The following is a 12,225-nucleotide window of genomic DNA, read 5'->3' as shown; positions in this document are numbered from 1 at the left end:
ACATTTTCTTACTAATTCAATTATAATCGGTCAAACCCATGCATAACTCACGTTATTAAAGCAAATCTTCTACATTTGAGAAAAATATAACTCTAAACATTGCAAAAAATCATGAAAATACAACAATATTTTGATTCATTTTCCGGACTTATGTTTCAAATTACAGACATTTTGATTCTAATTCCGGACAGCTTCAAAATTTAGTCTATTCTATTCAAATTCACACTCACGCTGCACTTTTTTAAAGTTTTTAACTTATTTTATGTTCTAAACATCCAATTCTGAGTGTAGGAGTCTCCTAGACCGTCAGAAACAACGGGGTTTGGGTGCTGCTTTTCTCTTGTGCTCGTAGAAGTATAGAATCGAATAATTTCTATGCGAAATAGATATATTATTTACTAACAAATATTTATTTACTGTGTCATCAGGGACTATCAGACACATTTTTAATTGATTCTAGTACATCATGGCAATCATCTAAAAATTTAAAAGTTGCATGGTCAGGGTCAAAATATAAAGAAATTAAATAAAACTATCAGGAATGTCTGGAATAAGAAGCTGTCTGTAATCCATATGAATTTGGTTGAAATCTGTAAATATGATTGAACGATGTTTTCCCTTTCAAAACTCTATTTTCAAATCCGCACGATGAGTGCAAATGTTTATTTTACTGTTTCGTTGATACTAACAGGGAACAAGCTTACTCGTGTTAGATTACAAACGTTTTAATCACACAATCTTACCACCAACGCTGTTTCGGCATACGTTCCACTATCATGTTGTATGAAATCAAAGCTCATAAATTAAACGCATTCTGCGATAAAAAAAAAAGGTTTTCGCCTTCGCCACTGCTTATCGTCCGTTTGCTGCACACCCGGGATAGTACATACGCAAAAAAGGCCAATCAAACAGTAACCAATCACAGCTCCAGTACAACATCCCCTGCACCGCTGCAGGGAAACAGTACGGTGTGATTGTGTTTTGCTGTGTGCTACACACATACACACACACAAACGCTGGCGCATCGATGGAGCAGAAAAGCGCGTTGCTGCCATACGGAAACGGTTTTGTGAAGATGGTTCAAGCTCTCCGTTGTTCAGCGCAAAGGGGGAGATGGTCCCTTCTCCCTCGGTGGGAGTGGAATTTTCCACCCCGATGCACCGTGGTGGAAAATGGTTAGAAATCGAAAGCGAAAATGGATGGATGCTGAGATGGGTAAATGGTTGGACGGCGCATAGGCACACATCTATCGCGTTACTAATTCTCCTCCACCTACCCTAAAAACAGGGAGAAGACCCGCACAGGGGAAAAGTGGAAGGAAGGTGGGAAATGCAGTGGCGAAGGGGGGAGGAAGGGGAAAAAAGAAACTCCCTGTATGGCACACACTACTGAAGCGCTAAGACTCTTGGGACCCTCCTTGTACGGCAAAGCAATAGAGCGGCGTGTGCTTTTGTTCGTGCCACAGTTTGTGCTAAGGCAAGCGCACTAACACAGCTGTGTTGTGTTCAGTAGTGAACGGTAGAAGAAAAAAGCAATAAAAAGCACAACCACTACACACCACTACATACCACACACATTCACAATAAAAAAATATACCGCTAGTCCAGGTGTGAAGGTATTAGTTCGCATCACAACTCGATTAGATTGGTGTGCGATTGTGTGCGCTATGTAGTGCTGATATGTTGCTTCTTTTTTTGTTATTACGCTATCGTCATTCAATCAACACGGGCTAATCAATCAAAGACGATCAATCGGTCTGCCTTCGAGCGCTTTTTTTTCACAAGCACGCCATTCGCATTTTGCTTCTCTTTCGCGGCTCTTCATCTCGCTCTCTCTCTCACTCGTTCGTAAACGCCGGCAAAGATGCATTCACAATGGTGGCTAGGGCTGGCGATGATCATGGCGTCACACGCGACAGCAATGGCAGCTGATAAGCCGTTGGCAGCGAGAGAGAAAGTGATCAGTCAGCGACACCCGAGAGCGATGGTGCTAATGTGCGATCATGTACAGGCGAAGGAATGTTACCAGTGAAAGGAAAGAGAACGACCGAGAGAGTGAGCGAATGGTGGTGGCGTTCTTCCATTTTTGCGTAGTGTAATCACGCCCGCAACCGTCCATCCAGGTACGCGTCGAGTGACTTTCGCGCGCAGTAACAAATATGGCCATTCTCGATGATGGACGACAGGGTTGTGGCATGGCGTTTTAGGCCTGTTAATTGTTAATGTGATGGCCCTTCCTTTTTTATTGAAGTTTAATATATTACTTCATTTTGAGTTTAGTTTTTACATTTAATGTTTAATGTGTTGTTCCACAAACAACCTGTCAAGCAAACAAGATTCTGTTGCGATATTAGCGGTAAATATCCGATGCCGTAGAAAAATCCTCATGAAGCGCACACAAATCAAATGCGCAATTGTATCCTTCCCCGACCCCAAGATTTCAACTTCCCCCGTCTGCAACTGCTGCCTCTGAAAATGTATGTTCAAACTCCCCCAAGGGATACCGATTGCGGGCACGAATGCGGATTTTCTTTTGCGGACAGCACTCCCTCTCCTTTCCTCCCCCTCCCCCCCTAATCTATAAAACCTAGTCCGGAAGTGAGGGTGACGTCCCTTTCGAAAGGGACGAATAAATGGGAAAATTATGCGCAGCGTAATTCGATTCACAAAAGGGCCACAAAGGCAGTGCGCAAAACGAACGAACGAAACGGGAAATCGCGTTTCACTTCTATTTGCGTAGTAGCAAAGAGTGTGTGGAGATAGAAACTGATAGAACCACGGCTGTACTACGTAGAAAGGCTCGAATTGGTGGCAACAGGGGGGGGGGACCTTCACTTGCGAATCCTGATGTTAGTGGGTCAATTGAATGCGAGTAAACGTTCTCACCCGGAGCCTGATTGCGTGTTTTCGTTAGTATTTTGGCTAAGAAGCTACCCGTCCTCATGGATTTGCTAAAGAAGGTCATAATCGGTTGACATGCTCATCCTCTATCCACCGCAAGCCATTAAATGCGTTCCAATGACAGCTGGATTAAGCGATTACAGGCACTATCGGAAAATGGTAATACGCGTAAGCTACTGATTGTGCTTCTGCTAACCTCCAAACCGGGAGCGTTTGTTCTGTACGCATACAGCGCTGCCTGCGCTTCACAAACGATACAATTGAGTCGCGAACGAGAACGGCCAACTCGCATGCACTCGGCTTACCCGCAATAAGCCTCTCTGTGAGGGTAGAAAACAATGCGTGCCAACCAACAATTGAGCCACCGAACGGGCGAGACGTGGAGTGCGCCGGGGAGGGGGGGACAATAAAAATGAGACAAAAATGTTACACCACCCCCTAAAAAAGCGGCCTCGGCTTCACTCCCTCACAGGCTGGTACAGCGCAGCAGCGAGAACGGCTTTCCGTCCCCGAGGCCTCACCGGCGTTGGCGCTCCTAAGCGCGACACGGTTGACCGAGAGTATTGACCTACATATACCACAACCGTTGGAGGCGGCTTGTCCGAGCGCTCAAGACCCCAAAAAAAAAAAAAATACACTACTGCACACATCTGGTCTGCTGGGTCGCTCGCGAGCGGCTGGAGCGCCATGCTGGGTTGGAACGCTCAACAAAGCTGTTCGCTCCGACTCGCGCTCCACGCCATTCGCTGTTTCGAACACACACACACACATACCGTGCGGCGATGAATCCAGTTGCAAGCGACCGTTTCGAGGCCGTTAAGTAGTCGCCCCAGTAGGGGCCACCGTCGTCTTGTACGCGCGGCGCCACCACATTCGCTCGTGGCACTCAAATCGACGACGGCGGCTCGACCTGGCCGCCCCGGTCGTTTTCCGCGTTCGGCCTTGTCCTAACCGAGGGCAAGCGGAGGGCTGGCGGCTGGGGAATGGACTCGATAATGCATACCTTCGTGGCAAAAACGAGGAATCTGCCCACGTTTGTTTGGATTTGTGCGCGTTTGGCTGGATGGTTAGATGCGCTTATTTATGTCTTAATGTAACACAAAAGAGATTTGATTTTATGAAAGAATGGAACAAACTGCCGAGGGAAAGTGTATTGAGGGATTAGGGATTAATACTAATTTGATTATCTTATTTAAAGACAAAAATAATGTCAGTTTTAAGATCTTGTTTACAAACCATTCCACCGTACCTGTAATTGCTTTCCATACAATTATCATTAAACAAAAAAACTCCTCCAGACGCAGTCAAATCAGAGGGTAGCGCCTTGGAAGCAGTCACGCTGATTGATTTCCTGACCCTTTTCAATACCCGGCGACCGTTCCCGTTCGCAGTGAGGCGCGTAATATTCGCGCCTCAATTAGCAAGGCAGCCACGGCAGCTCTTTGACGTCAGCAAATGCTGACGCTTGCTGACGAACTGTCCTACCCTCTGCCGACCCCTACCGGCGTGAGAGGTGTGGTAAAAAAGGGAAGGGAAGGACAAATATTATGTTGTTAAGACTATGGTCATAAGCAAAACGCTCAGCGTCAGCGTCGCGCGGTCGCAATATAACCAACAAACCACATACCCGATCGTTATCTCCGCTCGGCGAAGATGGTCCTTCGAGCCGGATCGAAACGGCAAACAGGGGCCATTTTAAAAGTCTCGCTCTGCATACGCGTTGTGTTTCCCACAGGGATGATCGTGGATTTTGCAGGAACCTGTTGCTGCAACAGCATACACACAGTGCAGGCAAACGGAAGGCATCTATGTGTGAGTGTGTGTGTGTGTGTGTGTATACCTGACCCACAGTCTGTCCCGAAAGGTTCACCCCGACGTTGCCCGTAATTACGTCATGAGCTTTCGGTGTGTGTGAGTGCGCTCGCGCCTACATGACTGCAGCAGCAGCAGCAGCAGCAACAGCAGACTACCTGCCCTTCTAATAGGTAAAATTCCATCCTCTTCCAAGCCAGACATGTGGCCAGGCTAGATGGTTTCAGTGTTAATTGAAACAAGTACGCCACGACAAGCAGAAAGTTTGTGTGTGTGTGTGTGTGTGTGTGTGAGAGAGAGAGAAAGGGAACTGGTGAGAGAAAGAGAAGACGCTGGAGAAGAAAAAGAAAGTTAAACAATGATCGCCGTGGAAAAGTGAAACGATCGAGGTGATCAATGGCGTTGACATTCCACCGGACAGCTGAGAAGTAGAGCCACGGTGAGAGAGACCAACGGTACGTCATGGTCAAGCTCCGCTCACTCTCTATCAAACGCACACATCCACACATATAGTCACACACACACATACGAGAGTGCGCCCAAGAATGTTTGAAAAACAAAGCGTCACAGTGGCTCACTAATCGGACTACATCTCGAACGGCGGGGCGGTATCGATGGACAGTCGAGCGCCCACGCACAGGTTCCCTTATCACGCCCGGCTAGATTGAAAATGCGCACTGTGTAGTCGTGTGTCGTGAAAGCCACCGCAACACCGAAGTAATGCGACGCGGAATAAGCTGGACTTTCAAAAATAATAGCTCGCAAAGGGAGAGGGTCAGTAGATGAAGAGGGCAAGGGAAAGAAATAAGAAGAGAAATAAACATACACACATATTGCAAAACACTCTTTTTTGGTTGGTAGTCTTCGGTGGCCACAGCTCATCCGATTTACCGTGCGCAATAGTGTCTGGTTTGCCTCTCCCCTTGGGGTTTCACTTTCTCGCTGAGGGATGCTTTGGAATGGTGGTTGGCGTGTCGGTTGCTTGAAGGTTGCCAACGGCCCCCTGGGTGAAGGGTACGGTCGGCGCTCGTCACATTCCTCTTCTAGACGGAGGGCGGCCTTTCAGACAGGGCCCCCCCACTCGAAACATGCTTTGACGGTGACATTCATCGATGCGAGAGAAGAACGCGCATTGATTTGGAACGGATTTGAACGGATGAAGCGCCTGTGGAAGAAGGTGTTTGTAGGTGAAACCCTGGTTCCTTGCACAAATCCCTGGCAAAGGGATTGATTCTGTGTTGCCAGTGCTTGCTGTCTTCTACAATGTTCGGAACACCTCTTGCACCTCTGCACATGAAGGCCGACTGTGGGTGTCAAAACGTCGCTGTTACTAACGCAAACTCACCCTGTGAGTGTGGAACGGTGAACTGGGAAGGGTAGAGAATCATATAAATGTAGTCCAAAGCATTGGAAATTGGGTTGGGCTATCTGGTGGTGGCTGTGGCTGTGTCTTCCCCTGCTTCAAATCAAGAAATTGGCCACCGTTTGCGTTGCTGCACCGCAAGCAACCAACAGTCTGCTACAGGGTTTTGATAGGGGTTTTTTTTGAGGAGCAAAACAAACAGCAACATAATGCGTCATCGTAATCAATGATGACGACGCTATTATTATTTACTCCTACAACAGGCCAGCGGGAATGGTTTTGCGTCGTTCCTCGCATACAAACAACCAAAATCTGAACCGTGTTGTGGTTGTGTATGCGTGTGTGTGTGTGTGCATGTGTTCTGCGTGTGTCTTGCAAATATCGAGCACCGCACACATATAGGTGTCGTGCTTTTGCCCACTTCTTGGCAGCTAATACCTTTTGTGTGGCCGAAAAGTGGATTAGGCTCGTTTGCTTGCTGCCTGGCGCGAGCGCGCGAGGCGTAGAAAAGTGATTCTCACGACAGTGTTGTGCTGTGTAGGTACAGTTTTCCCTTTTAGCGGAACGGAAATCTTCACCAAACACCTTCCCATGTGTGTGTGTGTGTGTGTGGGTATATGGGTGAGTGATGTGTACGTCCGCTGCTTGCCGTGCCGTGAGCGAAGCGAACGCATCAAGTCGAGGTGCTTTCGAACACACTCCGCTCGGGAGCAGGGTCCCCTCTAACGCTTGTGTTACTACGGCTGCCACCCCTGCCCTGTGGCCAGTACTGCTTGCACTTTTTTCCGGTCTTTTCGGCTGTCAGTGGAAGAAGAAGGGCTCGTTTATTTCGTTTTGCTCGGTTCCGTTTCCATTCAAAGTATTGCGCTTTGGTTCGTCTTTTTCTTTACTTCTCTCCGGTTTTGTCGCTCTTTCTCTCTCTCTCTCTCTCTTGCTCTTTTCGCTTGTTCACATCGATTGATACACACTGAGCTACCTTCAACTGCACCCTCCCCTTGTCCACAGAATTGGACCTTATCGTACGGCGAGTGTCGGCTGTGTTTCTCTCGTTCGCAAAATGCCTCACCGTTTCCAACACCGTCGTCGGCCTGGCCTGGCCTCTTACACACGAGAACGGTCCACGCTCCAACCCCAAACGTAACGGATGCTGCGTGCGTGTGTGTATGGGGGGCTTGGGGTTGTGCTGCGCTTAGGGGGTGGTTTTAATTTCCACACACAGAGGAAAACCGCTCCGCTCACAGGCAGAGTTAGGCGTTTCCATGGCAATCAACATCACTTCCCTTTCCATGCGCCCGTTCCCTCTTGCTGAACCAACTCACGTACTCACGTACACGTAAAATTCTCTCACTCACACTCGCTCTCTTTCTCTCTTTCTTTTTCTCAAATGCTGCTTTCTGTCTCGCTCTCTCTCTCTCGCTCCGTTGCCGTTTCGTTCGCCACGCTACTGCTTCTGTCGCTGCTCTGGGGCAATCTGTTGCCACTTATGAAATCGATTAAATTATTCATCGACTCCAATTGTGACTCCCAGCCGTCCCCGTGACGTTCCCCGGTCGGTGGATTGGTTGTATAGAGGGACTGGTGTAGCGGATGGTTTTTTTTTTTGGTTGTTTTCTACTAGTACGATGGCAAAAAATACTCTCCACCAGGTTCACGGTCTCTCTCTCTCGCTCTGTAAAGTGTTCCATCTCCGATTCTCACACTGCTGGCTTCACACTTTGCCAACATTGCGCGCCAGTATTTACGCGCGCTTTCTGGAAGCGTTTTATGTTCGCGTGTCAGTCCCTTTCTTATCGCTCGTCCACGGCCATCATCGCCGTGTACTATCACCCCCTCCTCCTCCTCCCCCCATTGTCCTTTAAGGGATGAAATGTACTGCAATGTACGAGTAGCCAGCCAAAGCCGAAGGGAAGGAATTTGCATTTGTGCCTTTCCTTGGTGCCGATTTCTCCTTCGCAGTAAATTAAAGAGCGAATTACAAACCCCGCACCGTGCGCGGTGGGACAGCATCTTCGTCTTCGTCTCGCTTCGACTACACACTACTCCCGCACAAAGTGAACTTCATTACGACGGTGATTTACTTGGAAAACCACACCGCGCGCGCGTTGGTAGGTCCTCGGGTGGGTCGGCATGGAAGTAATTAAGCCAACGGCGTGCAAAAGCCGACCCCGGGGAGGCAAGTTTGAAGAAGCCCCATCATTGGGGAAGGAGAGCCGACGTTCTAACAAAAGCTGGCAAAGTAATGGGGCCTTTATAAATTATCCTTTGCTAAATGGGGGATGGTGGGAAACATGTGAATGCAATGAAATGTGCGTGTGTGTGTGCAGCATTTTGTTGTGTGCCATTTGCTGCAGAGAGACGAGAAGCGTAAAATGGCAATGCGTTTTAAATCGGAAAGGCAATCAGGATGAATGTTGGAGCAGCTTCCACGGTTGAAAGAGAATGTTTTAAAACCTGGGAAATAAAATCTTACACTGCAGTATTCTAATCTTTGGCCTTAACCGGAAAGTTTGAGCTTTCTCCCTCCCAGACAACAGCAGCAGCTTTAGCCGATCAATATTAAGTTGAACCTAATCGACCGTACCATCCCACTGGAACTAATTTCTGCTGACAGTTTTTGCATATCTTAAAGCAAAACCTTTCTTCCGGGCCGTACGGGGAGGTGCGCACACAACAAACCTTTAACAGGCCTAATCTTTCCCGTTCCCGTGCTCAGTGCCTATCGGTTATCGATGAATCAGTTGATCCTTTGCACAGCAAGAGATTAGTGCTGTCAACGCACCGTCCCCCGGGGGAGGATGATGCCAGATGGCTCAAAGTATTTAGCCGATGAGTCAAACGGTAGACCAATCGAAAGGATCAATGCTCCCCGTTGGTCGTTGGGACGGGATTTGAATAATATTTCGTCGCTGGAAATGAGGATGTCATCGTTTTTTTTATCACACAAATTGATAAAAAGGGATCAACAGCACAACAGGAACGATGGGAGAGGAATAAAGCTGACGCTAATTAAAATCAACCATTTAAGCTGCCGTACCCGATGTTCCGGTGTTTGTGAACGTGTGTAAATGGGTGTAAAACAAGGACAAGCGTTAATTGAATGGTGAAATGATTTGCTTCCGATTTGTTTCCATATATTCACACTCAGTAGCTTAATCCACTTACGGACGAGCAGCGGCGGATCTAACGGTAGGCGGACTAGGCGGTCGCCTGGGGCCCCGCCGATTTAGGGGCCCCGTAGATCGCCATTCTATAGTATGCCGTATGGACAGAGTACAAGCGACAAGGGCCCCCGGAAGGATGGCCGATGGGGCCCCGAGGTTGGCGAATCATTTGCACCCCCCCCCCCCGTCAGCAAAAATTTTAGAGTTTGCGACTGATGATCGAAGGGGGCCCCTACGGCATTTCAAATTTACTGTTCAATCTCCCAACAGCAACTTTAGTGCCGCTACACCCCCCCCCCCCCCCCCCCCCCAGCAACATTTACCATTTACAGAGGGCTTCAACTCGTCGTTCCGCCTAGGGCCCCTGATACCCTTGATCCGCCACTGCGGACGAGGCAACTTCTTCTCCTGTATCGCCTCGCGCGCGGTTGGTGCCTTCCCTATCAGCGTTCCCATCGCACCAAACCGCAATCTAGAGCCGGGCCGGGCTTCTCCGGTTTCTTCTCCCTTGTTCGGCTGGTGGCAATCGCGCTTATCGCGGTTCGAGCGTTTTCGGTTTGCTCGCGCTTGTTTGACTGATAAGGCGAGCAGAAAGCGAGAAAAATGGAAAATAAAACGCCAAGAAAAAGGCGGGTTTAGCCTTTGGGGGAAGGTTTGTGTGTTGCCACCGTTTTTGCGACAAGGGTTTGATGATGGGGATGGCTCACCCACACAACTCACCCGGGGAACTGCCACCGGAAGGGTACGCTGACCAGCAGGTCATTGTAACTTCGCGAGAGGACTCCGTTGGGACGATGATTAAAACAAGCAGATTGCTTTCAATTATTGCAAACGAAGCGTAGGGATGGAATGGGCCTCTATTTGACGTTTAAATACACTCTCTTCTTGGTGAGGTAAGCGCAATTAAGAGGTAAGTTTATTTTAACTGATGTTTGATTGTTGTGTGTAGTCTTCAATAATTATTCCACCGAGTTGTTGACAAAGCAAACCCTTCCATCTAATAATTGCAATACAATCAGTGTAAGATTGAGCTAATTCATCGATTAAAATATCGAACGAAGATGTTTTTTCTCCCGTCGAAAGCATAGCAAACGCACGGAGGACGCAAAAAAGCAACGCATCAAATGCATCACATCCCTGTGCACAACCGATCGGAGCAATTTAAAGGGCGTTTAGCTTGTTAAACACCGCGTCCTGGTCGGCACGCGTTTGGCGATTCTCTCTGTGGCTGGCGGTAAAGCTGGAAGCCATCTGTCCCCTTGCTGCACCATTGACAGCAGAGTCTGTCAGGAAGGAAGAAAAAAAAACTAAACTCAATGTAAAACCTCAACCTGTCAGAAGCGGCTCATCATGATACACGGTACACGGTTATCTCGAGCACCCGAACCGCCCGGACGAGAACCACATTTGCGAAAACGGAACGAGTTTGACAGGTGTGTTTGGCTGCCGCTTGCTGTCGTCGGGCGTCGGCAAAGATTGCGTGCATGATTTGGTCGTTTTTCGGGCATACTTGTGTTTGCTTTTCGTGTGTTGGCAACTTCATTCAATCGATATTCTTATTTTTTTGCAGCAAAGAATTGCCCATCGTCTATGAAGCCTTCCGGTTAGGTAGTCCATGTTTCATTGCTCCATGTGCCTTGTACGAGCGGCTGAGGCAAAACAATCGATAGAAAGTGAGCGTAAAATCTTCCTGACAATGTTTTTTTCCCTCAATGATTAAATGATTAAGAACAGTGCATCACAGTTTTAACAGACGAGAAAAGAGAATGCTCCTCACACGTGCAACCACGGTTGGTTTACGGGTTACTTTCGAATATTGCATCATTATTGCCAACACTGGTTCATTTCTCGAAGGCGTTTTGCTAAGATTGTGATGGTGTGATAATAAAAGCACTAATAACCTATTACCTTCCAAAGAGTGTAATTCATTAGCAAAAACCTCTCTCAAGCAGCTACATCTCTTTGGTAGAGATTATATCATCGATTGCGTTCTTCCTGCATGATGTTTAGCAGCATGATGTTTAGCACAACAATCGACCTCATGTTCCTAGAATCACCGGTTCACCGTAAAACCGGAAGCAAATTACAAGTGACTACAGCGGAAAATAGTTAAAATTCGCCAGTAGCTGCGCAACCACCCAACAGACACACAAGTTGATTGACCGTAGTAGCAGCAGCAGCAGCAGCCAGCCAGCCTTTCTCGAAACTTTACCATCGAAAGGAGGAAGTGTATCGTGAAGGTGAGTTGGTGGTGGACCCAACTTGCCTTCGCGAAATGGCCCGGAGCAGTAGCGGCGTTGGCCATGAGTTTTGGTAAATTTCCGCGCAAATTTAATATCACGCTTGGATGTTGTGTAACCCGTACTGGGATCGGTAGAGCACTGACTTCTTGGGAAGTGTGTTAAAGGGGCATAGAGAGCTGATAGATTATTGTGTACGTGAGATAAAGAAGCTTCCCGTAGAGGGTTTAATTTCGTTCTGTTTGAAGAACGCCATGATGTTTTATCATTATTTTGCAAAATAAAATATTACAACGATAAGCTCCCTAAATTGTGAGAACTTCAAATTAAGCCTGCACGGAGTTATATGGTTTCCATTACTGCACACAGTGGCACATACAAAAAAGAATCCGCCTCCCCGACGGGGAATCGAACCCCGGTCTCCCGCGTGACAGGCGGGGATACTGACCACTATACTATCGAGGACATGTGAGGGGAGCGCTCGCATTAAAGATTAGATGCGAAATCACAAAATCATCTAAGGCGTGTGTTGTTTCTAACGCTGCCATTTGATACACCGCGATGACGCTGCGCCTCTTCTGCTCTATTTCTGATCTTCACATCCCCCTTTACACCAACCAACCAACTCTCGACGGAATCCACCCTGACCGGCCTGACCATTTAGCATCGCGCCGACAAGCGCGCACGAACAAACGAGATTGTTTGCTTGGCAAATATAAACACACCGCAGCGGCGGCGGAAGAGAGAGA

The 12,225-nt window shown here is 47.9% G+C and overlaps 1 non-coding gene across 1 annotated transcript; it reads right to left on the bottom strand.

The window, feature by feature from the left end:
• Nucleotides 1–11,869: 11,869 nt before the first annotated feature.
• Trnad-guc lies at nucleotides 11,870–11,941 on the bottom strand. Its single transcript has one exon. It is a non-coding gene; the product is annotated as a tRNA-Asp (tRNA).
• Nucleotides 11,942–12,225: the final 284 nt, after the last annotated feature.

The sequence above is a fragment of the Anopheles arabiensis genome, chromosome 2 (assembly GCF_016920715.1).
Source record: "Anopheles arabiensis isolate DONGOLA chromosome 2, AaraD3, whole genome shotgun sequence".
Classification (NCBI taxonomy): domain Eukaryota; kingdom Metazoa; phylum Arthropoda; class Insecta; order Diptera; family Culicidae; genus Anopheles; species Anopheles arabiensis.
The sequence above is the reverse complement of the archived record's forward strand: the minus strand, read 5'-3'. Positions and strand labels throughout refer to the sequence as shown.